The sequence below is a fragment of the Poeciliopsis prolifica genome, unplaced genomic scaffold (assembly GCF_027474105.1).
Source record: "Poeciliopsis prolifica strain line A6 unplaced genomic scaffold, Auburn_PproV2 SCAFFOLD094, whole genome shotgun sequence".
NCBI classification, from domain to species: Eukaryota; Metazoa; Chordata; class Actinopteri; order Cyprinodontiformes; family Poeciliidae; genus Poeciliopsis; species Poeciliopsis prolifica.
In genome coordinates, this window is record NW_026562469.1 from 912,501 (window position 1) to 936,562 (window position 24,062).

The 24,062-nt window shown below is 44.4% G+C and overlaps 1 protein-coding gene across 1 annotated transcript in view; it reads left to right on the top strand.

Annotated features, from left to right (window-relative positions):
- Positions 1-24,062, top strand: part of hivep2a (HIVEP zinc finger 2a) — a 79,925-nt gene that overhangs the window by 33,980 nt on the left and 21,883 nt on the right. Inside the window, 1 exon segment of the mRNA XM_055022964.1 lies at positions 3,718-3,778. The gene's annotated coding sequence lies outside the window, so the exon portion shown is untranslated.

The following is a 24,062-nucleotide window of genomic DNA, read 5'->3' on the forward strand; positions in this document are numbered from 1 at the left end:
GCCCTCTGCAGGGCCCTCTGGTGAATCGTCGGTTGACCTCTGGTTGTCGGTTGACCTCTGCTTGACCCCGGTGACCTGCGTGTTTTCCTCTCCTGCCTGCTTGGGGAGCAGCGCTCGCCAGCGGTTCTTGGAACGCCGAGTCACTCAGGTTTTTCCGTTCCCGCTGCGTCGCGTCCCATTATCAGTTTATATGAAAGGAGGAAATTCCTCTGCGGCGGGTCCGTGAGAGGCGGGTCCGTGAGCGGCGGGTCTGTGAGCGGCGGGTCTGTGAGAGGCGGGTCCGTGAGCGGCGGGTCTGTGAGCGGCGGGTCTGTGAGCGGCGGGTCTGTGAGCGGCGGGTCCGTGAGCGGCGGGTCTCTCTGCTTTATAACGAGCGGCTCGGCCTGCAAAGCAAACGGCTTCTAGGCGCAGAGGCGACCCCGCGTCACACTGGGCCCTGGCAGAACAGCTGGGACCCCGGTCCAGTTCGGGGCCCGCTGACACGCTAACTGGTGAGTTTCTTACTGGTGATTACATGAGCGCCTCCTGCTGGCTCATTACGTAACCTGATGGTTTCCAGTCCAATGGCTGCTGCTTCCTAATGACCTCCGACCTCCTGCTGCTCAGCTGACCCAGCAGCAGGTCGCTGCATGGATCCCAGTCCCAGGCTGGAATCTTCCTGCTAGTGGTCGGTTTTACTGGTTTTACTGGTTTTACTGGTTTTACTGGTTTTGGGTCGACTGGGTGAATGTTGACCAGATGAGCGTTCAGGACGTCATTGTAGCGTGTTTGGCTTCGCTGTAATGTCTGGTTTTATAGCCTGGCTCCTAAAATCAGTGCATTTCCTGCTTTTTGTTGTTTTCAGTGGATGGGTTGACTTTGTGGTTATTTCATTTCGTGGTCGGTTTATTGTTTTAAGTCTTGGAAATTGGGACGCAGCTGGAAAAGCTGTGATGCAGGAAGAGCTGGATCCACTGAAGGTGGAGGGAAGGAAGCCATCGTTCCTCGACTGGATTCCCAGCATGACGGAAAAAAGGAACGACTGTTTCACCTCTTTGTTTTCCCCCATCCTGCGGCGCCGGGCCGGGCCGGGCCGGGCCGGGCCGGGAAGCCGCTCGCCTCCCGTAGTCCGAACGGTTCCAGCTGGTTCCCAGTCCAGAACCACCAGAGAGCGGCGCTGGATGTTCCCCCCCTGCAGCCATGTCTTCCAGATGTTGACCTCATTTCATCCCGGCTCAGTAAACCGGCTGGAGGCTGCACTATGAACCCGATTCAACCAAAACCCGATTTAACTTTAAACCCGATTCAACTGAAACTTGATTCAACTTTGAACTTCGGGTTTAAGTTGAATCAGGTTTAAAGCCCAAACTTTGGTCTGGGCTTTGACTAGGCCATCCAGCTGCATATTTCGGCTCTTTGTCCTGATTAAAGGTGAAACTCACCTGTCTCCTGAACGGAGGATTTTTCTGATAAATTATCGAAGCAGCTCCATGTTTTTGCCTTCGGGGCGGCGATGTCTCCGCTTTGTGAGCCTCATGTCTTCATGCAGCTGATTTCCCGCCTGGAGGCCAAACAGCTACGGAAAGCCATCGACATTTTAATTACAAGACAGTCAACATTTAAGGCTGATGTTTCCTCTGCTGACATTTATTGATAACTAATGAAATATTAACAGATAATTTATAACAATAAAAATAACAACTGATATTTTCAGAAAGTGGAAACAGCTTTATTTTGAAAAGCCAACAGAATTCATTCAACCATTTTTAAAGAGAATGTGTGAGCTTTATTTTGAAGGGTTATAAACATTTGCAAAAGTCCGAACAGGCTTTTATTTTGAAAGAGCAACAGAATCCTTTTTCCTGTGGTAATGTTGGACCGATTTAGTCATGAAATCATAAACTATGTAACATTTAGACTTTTATTTTGAAGATGACATCTTTATTTCTATTCAGATGGTTTTATTTTGAAAGGGCCAGTTGTTTTCTGCATGGCTTTGATGGGCAGCGATTATTTGAATAATAATAAACCAGATTGTGTCACATTGCAACGCAGAACAAGCGGAGATGTTTGTTTGGAAAAATGTAATAAAAGGATCTGGGAGCCGCAGCTGGACGGACGATTTTCCTCAGTGGAAACAGCCGGGATGGAAACACTGGGTGTGTGTGTGTGTGGGGGGGGGGGGGGGGGAGGAGGGGGTGTGTGCACCCTAACAGACATGAAGAAGAAAAACAGTCACGGTTTTTTCTTGCCTCACTCCTGGCAGACTGGATCAGGAGGACGGCTCGGAAAAACCCGCCTGTGAGCCCGGTTCTGTTCGGTTCGGTTCTGACCCGTTTGTTGTTGAATCACGTGACGACAAGCAGAACCGATTTTCTTCAGGCTGAAAATTTTTGAGTTTTCTAGAAGCCTGAGAGTTTTATTTTGAAAGGCCAACAGAATCTCCTCTTCCTCTCTGGTTTCGGTCCAGTAGCAACATGGAACCTGAGTTTGCTGTAATCCATTGTTTGCAAGCTTTGACTTTAAAGAAAGTTTTATTGTATTAATTTATTTCATCTTATCATAAAATATTTCAATTTTTATATTATTTACAACATGCTTTTATTGTGAAAGGGCAACACAATCTCAGCTTAGAGCAGCATAATTCCTTTTAGTTTGTGAATTTAGAGCTACTTCTGCAAGAATCAATGAAAGAAACAATTTAGACTTTTATTTTGAAGAGCACATTTGAACTTTTTCAAATCAAAATAAATATGATTTTATTTTGGTTTTCAATGAAGAACCTGCAATAATCTACTTAATAAAATGTTAAGACTATTAAAATAAGTTTAAAATTAACTTTTATTTTGAAGGGTATCTTGCTGATTTACTTTGAAAAAATAAATCATCTAATTTGTCACATAAACCCTTTCTATGTTAGCAATAAAATATTAAAGGCTTTCATTTTGAAATGTCAATGTTTATGTGGAGCATGCAAGAAGTCAAATGTATTGAGACTTTTATTTGAAAACTGATTTTTAAAATTTACTTGAGTTGTTTTAATTTGAAAGACCTAATTTCTTATTTTGGCTGTAGGTTTATGCTTTATCTGCTAAAGCAGGCATCAATAATATTAATAATAATAATCATAACAATAAGTTTTTTGCCGCCCCTGAATGAAGCAGCATAAAAAGTTTTATTGATATTTTATTAATATTATTCTGCTGACGTTTCTGCCCACACACACCTCTGGCATTTCAGCACAGCATGGCGTCCTGAGCTGCATCATTTACATGACTTCACTTCCTGTCCGTCGCTCTGATCACTTCCTTGTTTTCTGTTACTTTGCATTTCTGTGGGATTTTTTACTTTATCTGAACTTTTTCTTTATTGTTGCTTTACTTGTTGCAGATCAGTTGTTACTTTACATCAGTTCATGTTTACGTTTGTGATTTTTGGAGATTTTAATATTTATTTTATGTTAAGCAGTCTGACAGACTTCACCTGTTTATTGATGCTAAACAGTGAAAGCTCTGCCTGCCACTTCCTCGTCTGCATCCTGAGCAGAAACTCAAAAACATCGACAAAAATAATGATCTATAATTACAGCATTTTCACAGAAAGCCTGTAAAGACGCATTTTAGCGATGGAAATACCCGCCTGCTAACATTTAGCTGCTGCTTTTCTTGTAAAAATATTCATTGTCGAATCATTTCAGTTTTTATCTGAAGCTGAAAATGAATTTCTGTTTTCTGGCAGGATGGCGCCATGAGGACACTTCCTGTTGGGACTAACAGCGCCGCTGGGCGGGAAGCAGCAGGTGAGTCCAGCCTGCCATGGTGGTTCTGGTTCTGGATCGGTTCTGGGTCCTGTTGGGTCAGCACCCAGAGCCAGGAATGTGACATGAAGTCAAACTGTTAAACACCAGAACACATCGGCCGTTTTAGGAGTGATCCTGACTTCACCAGGTTTTGCCCTGTGGATGCCCCCAGGGGTGGGGGCGGTGGGGGGCATCAGAGAGGTGGGGGCATCAGAGGGTGGGGGCATCAGAGGTGGGGGGCATCAGAGAGGTGGGGGGCATCAGAGGGTGGGGTGTTCCCTTCGCTCTGCGTTTCAACATGAACCAACGCTGCAGGAATGTTCCTCACACAGTTAAAAATAGAGGATTCGTTTCGGTGAAACTCTAAATTAGAGCCAGAAGCTTTCAGTTCCCGGGTCCTTCAGGCATCTGGAGGACACCTACACTGGGTTCTGGTTCTGATGGAGGGAGGAGCTTGGATAAACGGGTCTTGAATCGCTTTGATTTGTTCTGATGATTAATTTTCTTTTTCTTTGAATTTCTTCACATTTTCTCTCATTTCTGGATCCGGTTCTGATCCAAGCAGTTCTAGTTGCTTCTGTTCTGCTTCTCGTCTTCATCAGACTCGTAACTGTTTTGGTTATAACTCTGTGTTGGTTCTGATGGACCGGGCCCGTGTCCATCTGAGGACGGAACATCTGTTCTAGCTCAGATGTTCTGACCCGGTTCTGCACTTTGCCTGATTAAAAAAAAGGCATCTGATTTGAAAAACTAAAGGAATAGTCAGTAATAACTGCAGGATTTATTGAAAATGTTTCTGTATTTATCCAAGTTTAATAAATAAATCAGGTTTGATCATATTTACCGTGGAAAAAGATTTTGATGTTTGTAATAAAAGAAAAAAGTAGAACAGAAAGATCTTGTATTGTCTCTCAGTGGTTAAATTCACTGACTGAAAATAAAATAAGAGACGGCAGCATTGTTTAAAATAGTATATTTACTCCAATTAAATTAATCAACTCATCAATTCTGCTGTAATTAATCAGCATTAACCACCTGCTGACTGCTGAACTGGAGTCTGTGGGGACGCACAATATCAATCTAGGGGCCACAAAAGGCCCGTGCCCCTCAGTTTGGAGTGGACACCTCTATTTGAAACTAATTCACAAATAAGAAGATCTTGTGAAAGCTCTGCCTGCCACTTGCAGCAAAAATATTTATATTTATCCTCTGGTATTTGCTATGAACAGACACGCTGTTATTTTTCTAGCAGCTCAGAGCTAAAAGGAAAGCTAGCATCCCCTAGCCCCGCTTTAGCATTACCTAGCCATGCTTTAGCATCACTGAGCCCTGCTTTAGCATCCCTTAGCCCTGCTTTAGCATTACCTAGCCCCGCTTTAGCATCAGCTAGCCCTGCTTTAGCATCCCCTAGCCCCGCTTTAGCATCACCTAGCCCTGCTTTAGCATCACCTAGCCCTGCTTTAGCATCCCCCCAGCACCGGGCAGTGACATTTCCTGTATCATCAAGTCCAAAACTTGGCAGGTCTGGTTACAAGAAACATTTTCATACTATTTAGGGGAAAAACTTGTCCAAACGTTAAGCTTAACAAATTTAGCATCTTTTTACAACAAGATATAAAACATTTAGGTTCAAGCTCAGCTGGCCAGCTAAATAGTTTGCTAGCAAGCTAAATATTTTGCTACAAGCTAGGATGCTTGTTTGCGTTAGTTTGCACATAGTTGGTAGCTAAGCCTTGAGCCTGAAGATAAATATTTAGTTTCCACAATAAATATTTAGCTCCAAGCTAATTATTTAGCAAACAACTGCATTTAAGCTAATTGCAACTACATGTTAAATTGCTAACTACCGCATTTTTCGGACTATAAGCCATTACTTTTTCCTGCTTTAAATTGTGTGGCTTGCAGTCCTGTGCAGCTTTTCTGTGGATATTTCTTCAACCACCAGGGGGCTCTGTAGCAGCAGGTAAATCATTGGAAGTCAAAATAAGAAAGAAAGAAAGAAAGAAAGAAAGAAAGAAAGAAAGAAAGAAAGAAAGAAAGAAAGAAAGAAAGAAAGAAAGTGCTTATTTCCACTTCGAGCAAGCCGCATGTTTGCAGCAATGTCTTCAAACTTAGCATGGAAGCAACTCGCACTAGTTGAGTTGAAGGCTGTCCATGTGGCAGGACAGTGCTGCTACTGCGGCCTAGCAAGTTTGTTAAGCCTCTGAGCAACCGACAGCGGCGGATACCAGCAGCTTATATGTAAGTTTCCAGTTTTTTAAATAAATTTGTGGGTGCGGCTTAAAGTGAGTTGCGCTCTATAGTCTGGAAAATACAGTAACACATGTAGCTCGAAGCTAAACGTTTAGCTTGTGACTACGTACAAACTTAAAGGAAACAAGTAAGCCACGTGTTTAGCTAAAAAAACTGTTTAGTTTGGAGATAAATATTTCTTTTTCAAATTAAATATTTAGCTAGCTAGTTAAGTTCTTGGCTAACAAGCTAAATATTTACATATTAATTTAAACTGATATTTATGGATGGATGAAATGTGAAAACTTGCCTTTGAAGCCCTGCAGACTAAATAACCCAGATTGTTGCTGATCATTCTGACTGTGTAGAAATTGGAACCATAAACAGCATCTGAGTGCGAAAAGTTAGAAAAAATGATTTTATGGTTTTCATTTCAGCCTGCAATAATCCCATAATAATCCCTCACCACCAAAACCACATCAGCCTGCGCCTGTAACTGTGTGGCTTCATTTTTCCATTAAGTAAGGAGGATATTTGTGATATAAAACCGTAAAACATGCAGCAGTTTGAGTCAGAAGAAGTAATGGCAGCAGGAGCCGTTTGGATGAATGATGATCATGATAGCAGCAGAAGTCATTAAGTGATGATTACATTCAGACTGTGGAGGTTTTCCAGGATGTGTGTATGAATGGAGAATGTGCTCACCTGTCCAGGTTTTATCCAGGGGCTAAAATGAGTTGCCATGCTTTTATTTTGAAATCTGAGAAGTTTTGTTTTCGTCTCTTCAGCTTAAACTCAAGCCTCCGTCGCTGGCTTGACTGTCACTGCAGCACAGCCAGAGCAATAAAACGCATGACCACTGTGTGTGTGTGTGTGTGTGTGTGTGTGTGTGTGTGTGTGTGTGTGTGTGTGTGTGTGTGTATTTCCCATCAGTGCTGGTCATCTCTACCCAGCCCCTTCCCAGAATCCACCACTGACTCACTTGAATCAAACTGCGAGTCAGCTGTTTGAGCGAAGCCAATCAGCAGCGGCGCCGCCGCCTCGTCGTGTTCTTTAAATGGGTCGGGACGTTCCGTACGGTCACACCTGTGGAGGTATTCACAACCTGCAGAACCAGAAGAACCGCCGGCTTTATGGGCCAATGTGTTCGGGATTAAAGCTTAAAGAGAAGCAGCTGCAGGACGGAAACATCCTGCCAGATGTTCTGCGTAGGGAGGGAGTCCTGCCGCGGTCCAAACGGACCGGGCCGGCAGCACCTGATACAGGAGGTGGGGTCTCGGTTCTGGCTCATCAGAACCCCATGAATATAACCATCCAGTTACTTGAAGAATTCCTAACAGTCGATAACCAAAAGCATCAACACAGATGCTGAACTTGATTCAACTGAAAGTTTCTAAAACCGTCAAATAAATTAGAGCTTTAAAATGTATCAGGAATAATGAAAACAGGAAGCTCAGTGTGCTAAAGCAGAAGGCAGCTCCTCTATCAGCGGACGTGGCGTCATGGCCGCTTAATGAGACACCACAGAACGGATCGGAATGTTGTGTCCAGATGTGTAATATACTGGCCCTCCCCAACATGTTGCTGCCCACTGTTGACAGAACATCTTCCCTCACTTTTAGGAAAACAAACGAGCTGGAATTTCTGGAGTATTTACAAAACAAGCCCAAAGATTTACTGAGCACTAAAGTATTGAGCTAACATCGGCTCCATCCTGCACAAACTGACTGCTAATCCCGAACATGCTAACTAGCTTAATCCTGAACATGTTAACTAGCTTAATCCTGAACATGCTAACTAACTTAATCCTGAACATGCTAACTTAATCCTGAACATGCTAACTAGCTTAATCGTGAACATGCTAACTAACTTAATCCTGAACATGCTAACTAGCTTAATCCTGAACATGCTAACTAGCTTAATCCTGAACATGCTAACTAACTTAATCCTGAACATGCTAACTTAATCCTGAACATGCTAACTAGCTTAATCCTGAACATGCTAACTAACTTAATCCTGAACATGCTAACATTAGCAGCATGTTCAGGATTGAAATAGTAAAACTTTCAGTATTTCATTTAATGTATTAACTTCAGATTAGATTCAGCCAATTACAGGACAGAAACACAGTGCATGAAGATGGCTAGGTTAGGTGACTAGGAGGCTAGGTGACTAGGAGGCTAGGTGAATAGGAGGCTAGATGACTAGGAGGCTAGGTGACTAGGAGGCTAGGTTCTCTTCAATGTGAGCTTCAGAAAGGATGAGATTGGAAAAGTGAATTGAGAGCAAGAAGGCAGAGATGCTGGAATGAAGGAAGGAGACAAAGATGGAAGAGAAATGTTCTGGTCCCGGTTCTGGTTCTGGTCCCGGTTCTGGTCCCGGTCCTGGCTCTGGTTCTGGTCCCGGTTCTGGTCCCGGTTCTGGTTCTGGTCCTGGCTCTGGTTTGGACCGGGCCGCTGCAGAACCTCGGACCCGTTGGTGTCGGCTCGGCGCAGAAAGAGCCTTTGGGCTTCCGTACCTCTGGAAGTTCCGCGCTGCACCTGAAGGCAGCGCGGCGCCTGAAGTCTCCCTGAGCGCCATCCATCCTTCTCCCGTTCGGCTTCCTGCCCATAAATATTTGAGCGGCCCATTAGGGCGAGGTAATCTGCAGACCCGGTCCGCGGCGCGGAGCCTAATAGGCTGTCGCGGCGCGAGGCCCGGAGCTAACGGCTAATTAAGAGTGAAACAGGTTTAACGAGTTTAGACTGTTCATTAAGGCAGAAAGCTGATTAATTAACAGTGGAGGGGGAGACCGTTAATGAGTCGTGTGATTAATTAAGTCTCCGGCTGACAGAAACGTAACTTTAAATGGGAAAAGGTGAAGAATGATCCGAATCAGGAGGAACGGGAGAGGAAAACGGGATCGATGAGGGAGACGGGAAAAGTTCAACCCAACCAGAAAACCAGAAATCAGCTGCAGGAGAAACAGAATATTCATGAATTCATCGCAGCAGAGGCTGCAGCTCCACCAGAACCGGGCTCCACCAGAACCAGCTCCACCAGAACCGGGCCGCAAGCCGCCAGCTCCACCAGAACCGGTTCTGCACACGGGTCCACTTTGTCCGGATTTCACCTCGTTAACGTCCGGGTCAGGTTCTGATCTGAAGGTCCCGGCTTCCGTCCACCTGAGTGACGAACGTCTTGGTCTGAGTGGCCCAAACGACTGACCCGGTACCGCCGGGTCCTGAGTTACCACGGCAACCAGACCCAGCGCTCATGCAAAGCAGCAGCCGGTTCAGCGACCGCAGCTGCAGAAAGTGCAGGAAGGAAAAACTCTGCAGGTTGAAAGGATGACCAGCGAAACGGGATGACGAGGCGCGGAGGGGGAGCAGGTGCTGCTGGCGGCGCCGACCTGAGAGGTCCAGAAAACGTTTCCTGTCTGACAAAAACATGAGTTCAGTACATGAGCCCAACGAGTCCCTTCAAAATAAAAGTCATCACTCTGCTGGTTCAAAACGCCGTTTAAGTTCAAGTCTTTGATTCACGACTAAAATATGAGAATCATTTTAACGTGGAGGAATCGATCTCATGTTTCTGCTGCCGGCAGCAGGAACGTTTACAGATGAAATAAAACGATTTTCCTCTAATAACTGAAACTGTTTCACCGCCGATAAACATGATGTCGCTTCGTAGCGACTGGATGACATCAGATCTGCAACAAACAGAGCTGAGTTTAAACAAGACGGAGTTAGAAATGAGCTTCAGCTGAACGCAGAGAAACAGAGAAAAACTGAGAGAAACTGAGAGAAACTGAGAGAAACTGAGAAAAACTGAGAGAAACGGAGAGAAACTGAGGAGTAAAGAGACGTTTGCAGTGAATCTGAAACACAATAAGATCAAACATCAACCTAAAAATATGAATCTTTTCCTTCATTGTTTCCTTCTTGAGTTTTTCGTAGCTCAGAAACAAGATGCCAATTAAAAATTTCCAACAACAGCAAAACTCCATATGCATTTAAACTTTGCATTTTAAATTCAGTTATTGAATTACTGATGAATTTCATCTTTGGATTAAATTCTCCAAATTATAAAACAAAATCTAAATCGGAGAATTAAAAGTTTTATTCATCATTCGTTGCTCTGGTTCCTGAAGGCGTATTAATCTCCCATTTTTATATTGATGCTGCAGAAATGTTGCTTTATGGCAGTAAATATTTGTTGCTGCTGTTCTGTGGCTGGAAGCTGAAAAGTTTGGAAACTTCTGATCCAAATGACCGGAAATGTTAGTCAAATGAGCAGCGGGACGAACAGAGCAGCCACAGACCGAAGAGGAAGCGTGCATCAGCTGCAGCCATGCAAATCAGCCTCCTGGCTTCCTGCAGAACCGGGCCGAGCCGGACCAGCGCCGGCTCACAGCGGCTCCGTTTACCAGAAGGAAACTATTCTTCCGTTTTTCCTCCATTCTGGACAGAAGAAGCAAAGACGAGTCGAATTGTTTCTCGTCCGTTATGATTATTATTCCAGGCGTTCCCCAAGTCTGAGCGCTCGGCCCACTGCCCCAGTTTATATCCATTAAGGGTTTGCCATATTCACGCCCTGCAGGTTTCCAGGTTAAAAACTCCTGAAACAGTTTTAATATGTCTGACTTTAAATGTAGTTTTAAAACTTTGATTTATTTTGGTATTTAATGATTCAGATCTAAAGATTAATGGATGATTTTAGTCTCAGAAGTAAAATATTTTTCTGCAGCATTGAATACATTATACACATGTCAACATATTTATCAAACCTGGAAACTTTTAGACAAATCAGAGACCGGCAGCAGATATGGATTAATTTCCTCTTAAGATCTCAAACCTCAAAAGGTTTTTAAAATAAATGTTTTCAAGTTTATTTTGTCAAAATTTAAGTAAAAATGTAAATAATTGTAGGTAAATAATTGTAGGTGCACGACATCAAGAAGTTCAGCAGACAGTTTCTGAGTCTTTGTTGATCCTCGTTTGGAATGAGTGCTTGGAACACTGACTGCTACAGGAGATCTTTGCTGCCATTCAACCCTGAAGAATTTCAATTAACATTTAGTTCATTTTGAACCGAGTTGCATTGAGGCTGAGGGGCCGCACAGAATGCTTGTGAGGGCCTCAACGGGCCCCCGGGCCGCCCTTTGAGCACCGCTGCAGATCAGAGCAGGACGTGTTTCCTGGTTTCTGCTGCATGACGTCAGGAATCAGAAACCCTCCGACTTTTTCCCGCCATGCAGCGGCTGCAGCCATGCGTTCAGAACTGCAGGATGCAGATGGAGAGTCTGCATCCTGTATGCTGCAGCACACTGCCTGCTGCAGCATACTGCCTTCTGCATGCTGCGTCTCCTGCTGCAGAAGCTGCTCCAGTTTTTGGGTGAGTTTGTGGTTTTCTTTGTGCTGCTGCCATCTGTGCTGCTGGAGGATCGGATCGTGTTGTGATGTTCGTCACGGCGGCGCTGCAGACGCGCAGACCCACACCTCCCACCTGCCGGCTGCGCTGCGGATGTAACGGCGTGGGGGCGGGCGCGTGTGTGTGTGTGTGTGTCTGTCTGTGTGGTGTGTGTGTGTGTGTATGTCTGTCTGTCTGTCTGTCTGTGTGTGTGTGTGTGTGTGTGTGTGTGTGTGTGTGTCTGTCTGTCTGTCTGTCTGTGTGTGTGTGTGTGAGTAACGGGTGTTTGGGACAGTAGTCATTCAGCTGGCCGCCCCCGTTGTGTCAGGAATAAACTGCAGCCTGCACACACACACCTGAACACACACCTGAACACACACTGCTGCTCCGCTGCAGGAGAGGAAGAGGAAAGTTTCTCCTTCGTTCTTCTTCCATTTCTTTAAACTTTAATCTGTTTTACTTTCTTTAAATTTGACTAATTTCTCCAATTTTTCTCTGTTTTCACTGTAATTTTACCAGAAATGAAAATCAATTTTCATATCTGCTTCACTCCTGACATTCAGATTTGATTTATATTTTTAGTTAATAAATGAAAAGTTGATCGTTTCTCTTCCCTCGTCTCAGTTTAAATGAATAAATCAGTTATTGATGAACATTGATAGATACTTAATCTGTTGTTTGGATCAGAACGGGCTGGTTCTGGTTCTGATCGGACCGAAGCTCACTGCTACACATGTTGATGTTTGTGATGGTTGGTAGAGTCTGGTGGTCGTCATGGAAAGCCTAATTGTTCTTCTTCAGAGGCATGTTCTCTTGTTTTTCCCATGTTGGGAAATGATTCAGAATAAACAGAATCTTTAAACATTTCCAGTTTTTTTCATAAGTTTCAGTTTTTACTCACTTTGTGCCGGAATCTTTTAAGTTATTTGGTTTTCTCTGGAGCTTGTTTTAAGTTTCTGTGAATTTTTTGTTTTTCTGCGTGTTTCTTTGCGTGTTTCTTTGCGTGTTTCTCTGCGTGTTTGCTTGGCTTCGTTTCGCCCCTCCTGGTCTGTCAGTTCGCAGGTCGGTGTTGGAGCAGCTGGTGGTTGAGTGGAGGATGCGTCGGCGCCGCTCCGCTCTCACTCGCAGCCTCCAGCCCACAGCGGCTCTAAAAATGTCGAACTCGGGACGAGAGGCTCTTCCTGTGCTCTGGCGTCGGAGGCGTTTTGCTTATAAAGTTATTTAATCTGTCGGTTTATTTAAAGATCCTTTTCTTCCTTCTATGTTCTCCGCTTTTGCCTCTTTTTGCTCTTCAGCTGCGCTTCCTGAGTTTTCTTCTCTCGTCTTCAGGGACGGTTTCTGCGTTGCACCATTTTTCCACAACCACAACAGAAAGTTTGGATGAACAGACTCCAGCATTCAGAGGAAACTGAACGTCAAACTGAATCATTTTAAATTGATGTTCAGGTAAATTTCCAGCCTGAGTCTCTGTTTCCTCACACAAACATCAAATTCAAACTAACACTTTTAAGTCATTTAATATTTATATTTAATCTTTTTATTTTTATTGCATCTTTTTCAACATTATTTTTAAATTATTGTTCATTTATTTAATTTTTTTCCATTTTTGACTTTTCTTTTTTTATTCATTTCTTTTTATTTATTTATTGAAGTTTTATATTTGTATTTATTCATTTACTTTATTTTTCTATTTTATTTTTATCTTCATAATTTTTACCTCTAATTTTGTAATTTAATTTTTATGTTTTGTATTTTTACTTATTACCATTAAATAATATTAATGCCATTAAAAATTTGAGATTTTACAGAAATGGCTACGTAATAAAACGCACCTTCAAAATAAAAGCATAATTTCTGTATTCCTGTTTCATTGCAAGAGTCCAGGTCAGACAAACATCTGGTGGGTCTGGTTGCTGTATAGTATCAGGTCCGGTCTGGAACAGGACAGAATATTCCAAACCATTTGTTCCGTTTATTCTGAGGATTTTAATAAATGTTGAGCTTTTTGTTCTGATGCCGTTTCTACGGCTTAGTTAAAGTTTGAATGAAGCTTCTCCAGTCTTCTGGTGGGAAACCTCAAGTCTAGACGAGGGTTTCCCAGAATCCCCACATCTGAGTTTTTTTCCTTCCACAAAACTTTCCAGCCCTGGTGGTTGGGTAGCTGACCATATTTGACGTTTTGCGGCAGGATGTGATGCGACCAGGTGAAACGGCATCTTAGGATTTTATTGACTAAAAAACAAACTCGGCTTCCTGCTGCATTCTGCAAGCTGTTGTGGAAAATGTAATGAAGCCCCTGGAATACACACACACACACACACACACACACACACACACACACACACACCCCACCCACCCACACACACCCACCCACCACACCCACACCACACACACACACACACACACACACACACACACACACACCCACACCCACCACACACACCCACCCACCCACCCACCCACCCACACACACACACACACACACACACACACCCACACACTCACACACACACACTCACACACACACTCACACACACACACACACACACACACTCATGCACGGGGGCGATCTCAGTAATGGTTTCAAGGCCCAGCAGCTCTGTGGAAAATATGACCAGCTTCTGATTTCCACTGGAAATTTACACCAACAGGACGCCGACTCCCCTCTTCGCCCCTCCTTCATCCCCCTTCCTCACCTCTCCTCCTTCTCCATTTCTTTCCGTCGTTTCCCTCAAACAAATGGAAACGTGAGTCTGGTGGAAAAGAAAAGTGTTGCTGCAGTGGATCCTGTCAGAGAACATGGAACCGCTTAGCTAACGCTGTCACATCATGTTTCCATGCTAACCGCAGGCTGGTGTGTGTGTGTGTGTGTGTGTGTGTGTGTGTGTGTGTGTGTGTGTGTGTGTGTCATCAGTGGTGGTTGTTAGGAGCCCTTGAGGGTCTCCTCTTGTGATGCGTTATAAGCCACTCTGATTCGTTACATAACGGCTACAAACTGAAACGTTTAGCGGGAAAAAAACATTCGGGAGGTTTTCTAAAAGAAAACCTGAATTATACATTTTAACGTATAATCCAGGAAAAAATCTGAAAAACTATATTTGTTTAGAAAAAGTTAATACTGTCAATCCCCAAGTGATTAGCATCTCTGAATCTCCTGACCTTTGACCCTGAATCCCATTCAGAAATAAAAACCTGCTACTGGAGATTTTCCACTCGTGATGACAAAAGCTGCGGCTTCATAGATAATAATTGGCATAATCAATTATGTTTAAATTGAATTGAATCAGTGAATTGGCTCGGAGAAAAACAGAGTTAATGGAAAGTTTAGTGGAAGAAAAAAGTAAATTTTTAAAAAGAGAGAAACTGTAATCCTTAAATGATGCAGAAATAAATGATAAATATGAATATATTACATATTTCTGCTTTTTGAATGAAATTAATGAAGAAAATATTTACACAACTTTAAAAAAAAACAGTCAGTTTGAAAATGCAGGGAAGCATCAAGAAATTTGGTTAAAATCACTTTCTGGGTCCAAACAGAACGACAGGAACGATGATGAACCGAAAATGTTTTTTTCCTATTTAAAGTCCTGATTTCTTGATCTACGGAAAGCCATCCTCCCATTTTATTTACCAGAATCTGCTGTGAGTTAAACTTGCATTTGGCAAATATGAGTAAAAAAAGGGAAAGCTGCTCTGTTGAAAGCCGCAGGTTAGCATTTAAATGTAAAAGCGGATACGTGTGAAGCAACATATCACAGATTTACACCCATCTTCTGTCACAGGAGCTAAATTTGGAGGATTTCCGTCAGAGAAACTCTAACCTCGGTACCCCAAAAACTTCCTGCTGCCACACGCCCACTTCCTGTTTCTGCAACCTGCCGGCGCTGCTGCCGCCTCCCACACACTCGCTCTATTCAACGCACACACACACTCTGCCATCCCACTGAGGGCTTCACATTCATGTTACATTCAGTTACTGCATTCCTCCCTAAGCTAAGCTAAAGCTACATTAGCACAGCAGGTCTTGATGCCTAATTCTGATTTTCTTTTGCTAAAATTTGACTTTTTGTCTGTGTTGTTGTTCATGTCAGTAATTAAATGTGATCACATTAGACTTCTGAGTGAACGGTTTATGGCAGTCACACCTCTCTGTTTACAGCTGTAAAGATGGCCGCCACGGGGGTCTGTTTACAGCTGTAAAGATGGCCGCCACGGGGGTCTGTTTACAGCTGTAAAGATGGCCGCCACGGGGGTCTGTTTACGGCTGTAAAGATGGCCGCCACAGGGGTCTGTTTACGACAGTTTACTGCTGCAGTGCTCTGTCACAATTAATATAAATTGACGCAGAAGTTATTGTGATAAACGATAATATTGTTATTTTGGGACCATTTTCCAGTAACATAAGGTTAATAGCAGCATAATTATAATACAACAAGGCATTTTGAAAGATCAATAAACTTTAAATTCTGATGAATATTTAACTCTGGAACTGACCACTTTTGTTATCTACAGCTCCCCCTAGCTCAGATCCGAGAGTATTGCACCTTATCGTCCATGTTCCCATGTCAGAATTTGCTCCATCCTGATCATGGAGGTGGAAGTTTTGTTTTTTCTGATTTCATAGAAAAATAGAGAAAGAAAAAAACTGGATGGAAGAAAACCAAACATCGGCTCACGTCACATGTGGAAGTGGCACAAATCAGATTTATTTGTTTGGTGAAACTTGGGTTTCACCGCTAAACGCAGCTAGCAGCTAGCACAGCTGCAAAAACGTCCTCCCTTCCACATGTTGTGACCTCATGTTGTGGGAGAAAGGGGAACATTTGAGCCCATTATGGAGTATAAACAAACACATACACGAGCATAATTGACATCGGAGTTGCTGTGTGCGTCTTTGCGTCTGCGCGCGTTGCGTCCATTGTCTCGTGTCCGTCCTGATGTCCGACTGACGGACGTGAGGAAGAAACGCGCAAAGGAAGCTCAGTGCTCCGATCTTCAGTTCTTCCAGGAATCCTGTGCGGTGTTTCCCTCCAGCTGGTTCTGTGGAGGATCCCGGGTCAGTCGGAGCTCTGATCCGGATCGGATGGAAGAGTGGCCTCAGCAGCACCCCCGCTGACGGAGGGAGGAACTTCTGATAAAAGATCGCAGGGAGGGAAAACCTTTTGGGAGTTCCTCCGGTTCCTCCTGCAGCTCCAGCAGGAAGTGGGGGCGGGACTTCCTGTTGCCTCTTGGTGGGAATCCTCGTGTTGGATCATTTCCTGCCCTTCTGATACATTTCTGATTCCACACATCGATTTTTCTGATTTGACTGCAGCATCAAAACCGTTCAGTTTTAGGAAATCAGTTGATTTTCATTCCTGGATGTGATTCTGGTCTCATGGATCGTTTCTTTAAACCAATATAATGACGTGTTCTGAGATGTTTATTTTTCTGATTCATCAGTAGACATTTAGGTGCAACTAAAAGCACTAAGGTGATATTTTTAGCTTTGCTGCAGCTGACTTACGGTGCTTTTAATCCTTTTAGATTTAATGTGGCTTTTAGCAGAAAATTGTCCAAAGTGTAAAAAGCTCCGTTTACGACCGACTTCTCGCAGCGGCTGAAAAACAATCAGAGCGTTTTTGAAGCAGGATCGGTAGCCGCTCTGCGTTGGGCTGGAAGCTGTCCGACCGCCTACGGCTCACCCGCAGGTGACGCTGCGCCGCTCCACGCCGCGCCGCTCCACGCCGCGCCGCTCCACGCTTCCCCCACGGCGCTCTGGGAAACGTAGGAAGAGCGGCAGGAATAGAAGCGCAGGAGAAGTGGGAGGAATATTCCTGCAGATTCCAGCCAAACAGGAAGCGACGTTTCCCCCGAAGCTCCCAGTTTGAGATGTTTCTGTGCTGGTTTGGCTTCCTGCTGGCCTCCAGCAGCCTTGCTCCAGGGCACGCCGGCAGACAGGAGGACGGTTCTGGATCCAATTAGCTCTCAGATGTGATCCCAGCAGAATTCACGCAGCTTTTTCTAAAAAAGAAAGCAGGTATTGTGATCTAACTGCTGAGCAAGTTTATTTTTATTTCTAAAAGTCGCGGCGGGGGGGAATTGGCCCGGCGCTTTATTTGGCCTGGCACCGAGAAGGCCGTTAAATGCTTTAGGTTTAATATGCAGGAACCTGCAGACGGCCGGATCTCTCTCACACACACACACACACACACACACACACACACACACACACACACACACCAGGCTTTCTACCTTACTTCATTAATCAGACTCCTGGCCTTCAGGTCTTCATTTATTTTATAATTTTTTTCCTTCAGCTCGGAGAATTTCTTGTAATCGTTGAAACGTTTTTTTTTCTAACGTTGTCTTTTGACTTTGGCTGATCTTCAGTCAAAATTCGAAACGTTTTTCTGACCCAGACTTCCAAAGCTCACTCAACTTTTATGGATGGATGGAAAAAGTGATGAAACGGGAAAAAATGTATGTTATGCAATCTGAGTCAAACTCCTTGAGCAGTTTCCTCAAGGTCTCCATGTTTCACGATGGAAACGCTCCTGAGTCACCAGCAGCAGAAAGCTGTGTGTCATCTGCACCACTGCTGACATTCATGCAATATGTCCTGATGACGTCACCACAGGACAGCTTGTTCTGATTGAAAACAGCAGAACCGAACGCCGAGCCGCCGCGGGGAACGCCGAGCCGCCGCGGGGAACGCCGAGCCGAGCCGCCGCGGGGAACGCCGAGCCGCCGCGGGGAACGATGTGAATTTAATCAATGATTATAATTTCATACATCACAGTTTCCACTAATTGTAATTACCTGTGATGCTAATTAGCAACGCTCGGCGTTTATTGAGCAAAACAAACTTTCATTTTATTGACGCTGAAACAAAACCATCACGTTTTCATCGTTACAATATTTCAATTACCATAAAATCGGTCCGGTAGAAATCCGTTTCACAAATTGGAGTTTTTTTTGAGCAGTCGTTGCTTTACTCGGTTTCATTCCTCGGTTGTCGTGTTGCTAAAAGGCACAAACTCAGAACTAGAAATAACTTCTAATTTTGGTCACATTATTATATGAAGAAGACATTAGACATCTGTCTCATCTTGGACCGAACCGGACCCAGTCTGGACCGGACCGGACCCAGTCTGGACTGGACCCAGTCTGAACCAGACCCAGTCTGGACCGGACCGGACCCAGTCTGGACTGGAATGGACCCAGTCTGGACCGAACCGGACCCAGTCTGGACCGGACCCAGTCTGGACTGGACCCAGTCTGGACCGGACCCAGTCTGGACTGGACCCAGTCTGGACCGGACCCAGTCTGAACCGGACCCAGTCTGGACTGGAATGGACCCAGTCTGGACCGAACCGGACCCAGTCTGGACCGGACCCAGTCTGGACTGGAATGGACCCAGTCTGGACCGGACCGGACCCAGTCTGGACTGGACCCAGTCTGGACCGGACCCAGTCTGGACCGGACCCAGTCTGAACCAGACCCAGTCTGGACCGGACCGGACCCAGTCTGAACCGGACCCAGTCTGGACCGGACCGGACCCAGTCTGAACCGGACCCAGTCTGGACCGGACCGGACCCAGTCTGAACCGGACCCAGTCTGGACTGGACCGGACCCAGTCTGGACTGGAATGGACCCAGTCTGAACCGGACCCAGTCTGGACCGGACCCAGTCTGGACTGGAATGGACCCAGTCTGAACCGGACCCAGTCTGGACTGGACCGGACCCAGTCTGGACCGGACCCAGTCTGGACTGGAATGGACCCAGTCTGGACTGGACCGGACCCAGTCTGGACTGGAATGGACCCAGTCTGGACTGGACCCAGTCTGAACCAGACCCAGTCTGAACTGGACCAAACTGGACTCAGCCGATCTGATCTTGGGTTCTTTTCAGAGCAGATCCTGGTCTTCTCTTGATGAGATCGGTTTGAGACCCGGTCTCACCAAACCGGACCGGCCTTGTTTCTGAGCGCTGGACGGAGAGCGACTGAATGACGTCAGCAGGTGGCGCTCTTCCCGATGCGCTCACTGCTGCTCCGTCTGCAGCCAGACTTATTGTTCCAATAACTTCTGTGTCCCTCCAGGTAAAACAAAGCTTTTATTGAACGTGTGTGTGTCTCAGTGATTGGCTCTGACACACACACACACACACACACACACACCGTGCCAGCTGCCCCGGCTCGCTCTCTGGCGGTACAAAGCGTTTAATCACTGAATGGAAACCATCAGTAACATGTTTAAATATTTTACAGAGTGTCTGACCACCCAAAGAACGCAGCGCTCAGAAACACGAGACCGACCTTTGTGTGTGTGTGTCTGTGTGTGTGTCTGTTTGTGTGTGTGTGTGTCTGTGTGTGTGTGTGTGTGTGTGTGTGTGTGTGTGTGTGTCTGTGTGTGTCTGTGTGTGTGTGTCTGTGTGTGTGTGTGTGTGTGTGTGTGTGTGTGTGTGTGTGTCTGTGTGTCTGTGTGTGTGTGTGTGTGTGTGTGTGTGTGTGTGTGTGAGGAGCACCTGACACCAGCTGCAGGACGTTTCTCCTCATTCTTGCTCCTCGTTTCCTTCTGGTTTCTGGTTTGGATTCCTCGGATTTTCTCCAGTTGTTTCGGTTTCGTTTCTCACTTGCACTCCATTTGTTTACTGAATTTTATCCATTTGATTGTGTGTTATTATGTTTGACGGAGCGTTGAGGCCGAGCTAGAATGATTGTTTTTAAAAGATACACAGAAATAATCACGACAATAAAATCAACGTAATGAAAACATAATGCCGAATTGAGAGAATTGAGTTGTAATTTAATGAGAATAAAATTCAGATATTACAAGTATAAAGTGTAAAAATATGAGAATATTGCCATTTTATGAGAACTACACAAAAAAATAATTACAAAGCATTTTGTCATCATTTGACTTTTTTCTCTTAATTTTGCGTCTTTATTCTGAGGATGTTATGACTTTCTAATTTTCAGTCAGTCGACCATCAGCCGTTGAGTCTGAGACATGAATCCAGAAATCTGTACATTTTTGTCCCGGTCCAGGATATTTAAATCCATCTCGGCGTTCCTCAGGGCTCGGTTTCAGGTCAACAGTGATGTCATCAGGAAACATGGAGTAAATATGCTCCATTATGCAGACGACACACAGATTGCACACAGAAGATGTTTCCACTTTGCTTGGTGCAACAGGAAGTCCAGGTGTTCTGGTCCAGACACGCAGCAGCTCAGGCTGGTTGCTAACGCTAACCGCGCGGCTAGTCGCAGCTCAGGGATGGTTCTCTGTTAGCGAGTCGAGGACGGACCGTCATTCAGCCGTGTGGAAGTGAGGAGTGAGCGTCGGCGCTCCTGGAGCCCTCAGGACCGCGCTGCCGCCCACACTCTGCTCACACAGCGCCTTTGTTCTGGCCGTGCCCACGCAGCGCTCATGCCTCCAGGCTCAGGGCATTTATGAGGGTACTTGTATTTACCTGCAAGCGCCTCCGTTCTGCTGAATCTCACGTTGCCGCTTTGCATCGACTGATTTATGCAACAACATTGGACTTCCTGCAGGATGGAGCTTAACTCAACTATTCTTTATTTATACAGCAGAGATCCATGTTGCATAGAAACATAAATTACTGTTATAATTATTCACCTTATGTGTCACTTGCAGCGCTATATTTATTGGAATCTAAAAATAATCATGTTGTTATTTTCAAACTTCTGTAAGCATTTACTACAATTATGTGCTAATAGCAAAGCTAACTTTTCAGCCATGTTGGGTTTCAACATGGCTGAATATAGCATTAGCTTCTGCTAACAACCATGCTGGCAGAACATTTTAGCAGAACATTTTATTGGTTTAGCAGTTTAGCGTTAGCAGAACTGATGACCTAATGTTTATGGTTGTGCTTTAGCATTAGCACAGCTAACTGATCTGACTGGTAATACAATGTATTTGTTGACTGTTGATGCTCATTTTTGCAAACTTAAAGATAAATCTCATCAGATGTTTTCACTGAGGCTTTTTGTTTCATTGATATGCATCATAAACTTCCTGTAGTTTCTAAAAACTCTAGATAAGATGGAAACTGAAGAGAAATGTTGGGTTTTTATGTGAACAGAATACATGTGGGTCAGTTGTGTGTGTTGGGGAACTTCCTGATTGGATAAGATACCTGAAGACACCAGAGTTCAAAGGTCAAATCAATTGTCCTGCAGATGGACAGAAAACAGTAGAATAAATCTGTTTCTGTTTCCCTCCGTTAAATAACGGCTTATTTAAAACTGCGGTGAGTATTTTTATCTGAGAGTGAGAGTTCTGCATTGACCTGCCTACAACTGTAGCGTCTCCTGCTGCCCTCTGCCAGCCTACACACACACACACACACACACACACACACACACACACACACACACACACACACACACACACACACACACACACACACACACACACCGCCCACGCCTGGCCACAAACATGCATGCAAACACGCAGCCGGCGGCCGGGTCTCTTCCTACGCCAGGAACCGGGCCAGGCCCAACGTAAGAACGCTTTATGTAAGCCGTTCACTGACTGCACTCTCCTACTCGCTGTGCAGGACGGGCCATTCACAAGTTTCATTATGAAAACAATGAGACATGATTCAGTTCCTCCTAAAGATATTCTATAGAAAGAAAATATCTTATTCTATTTCTCGCCTGCATTCAGTAAACAAATGGAGACCGATTGGCTGAAAACGTCCGATCTACCCTGAATCAATATTTATGGATCAGCAGTGGAGGTTGCATAACGGCCAACATTTACAAGACTGGGTAGGGAGACGCCTCTGTCACAATAATCAATAAGTCAATCAATTACATGATAAATTCAATCATTTGCATGATTTACTGTTCTTCTCTTCTGAATGATAAAAGTTTTCATCCTGCTGCTTTTGTTTCCAGACGTCATTAATTTTATTTGTTTTCTTTTGAATATTTTACATTATAAATGTTCATCAGAACATGTAGATATTTTAAAATGTTTTATTCCATTATATTCATTATATTGCTGGAAAATGGTCTTAAAGCAACAGTACCATCGTTTATCGCGATAAACAGATGAATCAGTTATTATCACAGGTGTGTTCATGATTCAAATCAATTTTTAATTTAAAGCCATTATTTATCGTGCGGCAGATTCTCCTGATCTACTGAATCATTTTGTTTTACTCGGTTTGTTTTTGAGGGGAGCCTCCAACCTGAGCGACGGCGTCAACAGTTCTTCAGTTAATCAGTGAAGAAATGATGCAGCGATTCTCTTCTTGTCGGCGGCGGAGCAGAAATCAGATTTGATGAATCACTGCGCCGCGTTTTTACCGCTTGCCTGACGTTCTCAGTTTGCATTTGGTGAACTTTGAACCCGGTAAAGTTAAAGTTCAGATCATTTTCTCAGGAATCAGTAAAAACTAAAGGAGCATAAAAGGTTTCATTTGAATGAAGATGGACCCGGTTGCCTTTCGGTACCGACTGCTTGATGACGTCAGAGAGCTTGTTTTATTTTTCTATTAGGATATTTTATAGTAATTCTGATTCTCTTGTCAACCGAACTGATTGATCTCCTCTGGATTTGGGTTCAGCACCAGAATCTGTTCCTCAGAAGACAGATTTGGTCTAGTCCAATCCTGGCTGCGACTCAATCGGATCTATCGAACAATCTCTCGATGTCTTTGGAAACTTGCATCGGTTTTTTTCCCATCTGAAGGTTTCATGCTGCTCTGCGTTCAGGCGTGTTGGAAAAGCTGGATGACAGAAGCTTCTGGATCAGACATTACTAATCGATAACGACGTCAAAAGATTTCAGGATTTATTGACTCACATTTCTGTTCTGAAAACTGAAGATAAAAAATATTTTTTAACTGTTCATGAGTTCATAAACAGTTCATCTCGTCTGACGTCACTAACATCAGCCTGAATGGACCTCTGGTTCTGGTTCTGGTTCTGGTTCTGGTTCTCTGGTTCTGGTTCTGGTTCTGGTTCTGGTTCTCTGGTTCTGGTTCTGGTTCTGGTTCAGCGGTTATCTTGGTTTATTTCATCAACAGTTTGTTTTGTAGGTTCAACATTCCTTCACCGTTAACAGCATGGAAAACATAAAAACATGATCCAAGCCTGAGACAGTGTGTGTGTGTGTGTGTGTGTGTGTGTGTGTGTGTGTGTGTGTGTGTGTGTGTGTGTGTGTGTGTGTGTGTGGTACATCTGAAAAGTGCAAGGCTGCCCAAATTTAACGTTCCTGCTGCTAAGAATAAAGTATGTTTTCTCAGGTGCTATTTATAGATCTCTTTTTGGGCCCCAAGATACACACACACACGTCACCAAGTCCTCCTTACGAGCAGTGTGTGTGTGTGTGTGTGTGTGTGTGTGTGTGTGTGTGTGTGTGTGTGTGTGTGTTGCAATAAGAGGGAGGCTGTTCAAACCCTCCGATGAGGAAATGCAAAGCAAAACTGCAGCTTCAGCAGGGATGTTTATGTGCGCTGTGCAGTTTGTTCTTTCTATGCTGTCAGGTGTTGGTGTGGTTAAGAAACGTTAAACAGCGGAAACACACACACACAGTGGGCTGCAGCAAAGCCTGCAGGCTGTCTCTGTGTTTGCGTTCGGCTCTGAGGAAGGAAAAGGTGCTAGCGCTGATGGCTGATCTTCGGCTCGGCCTTTCGG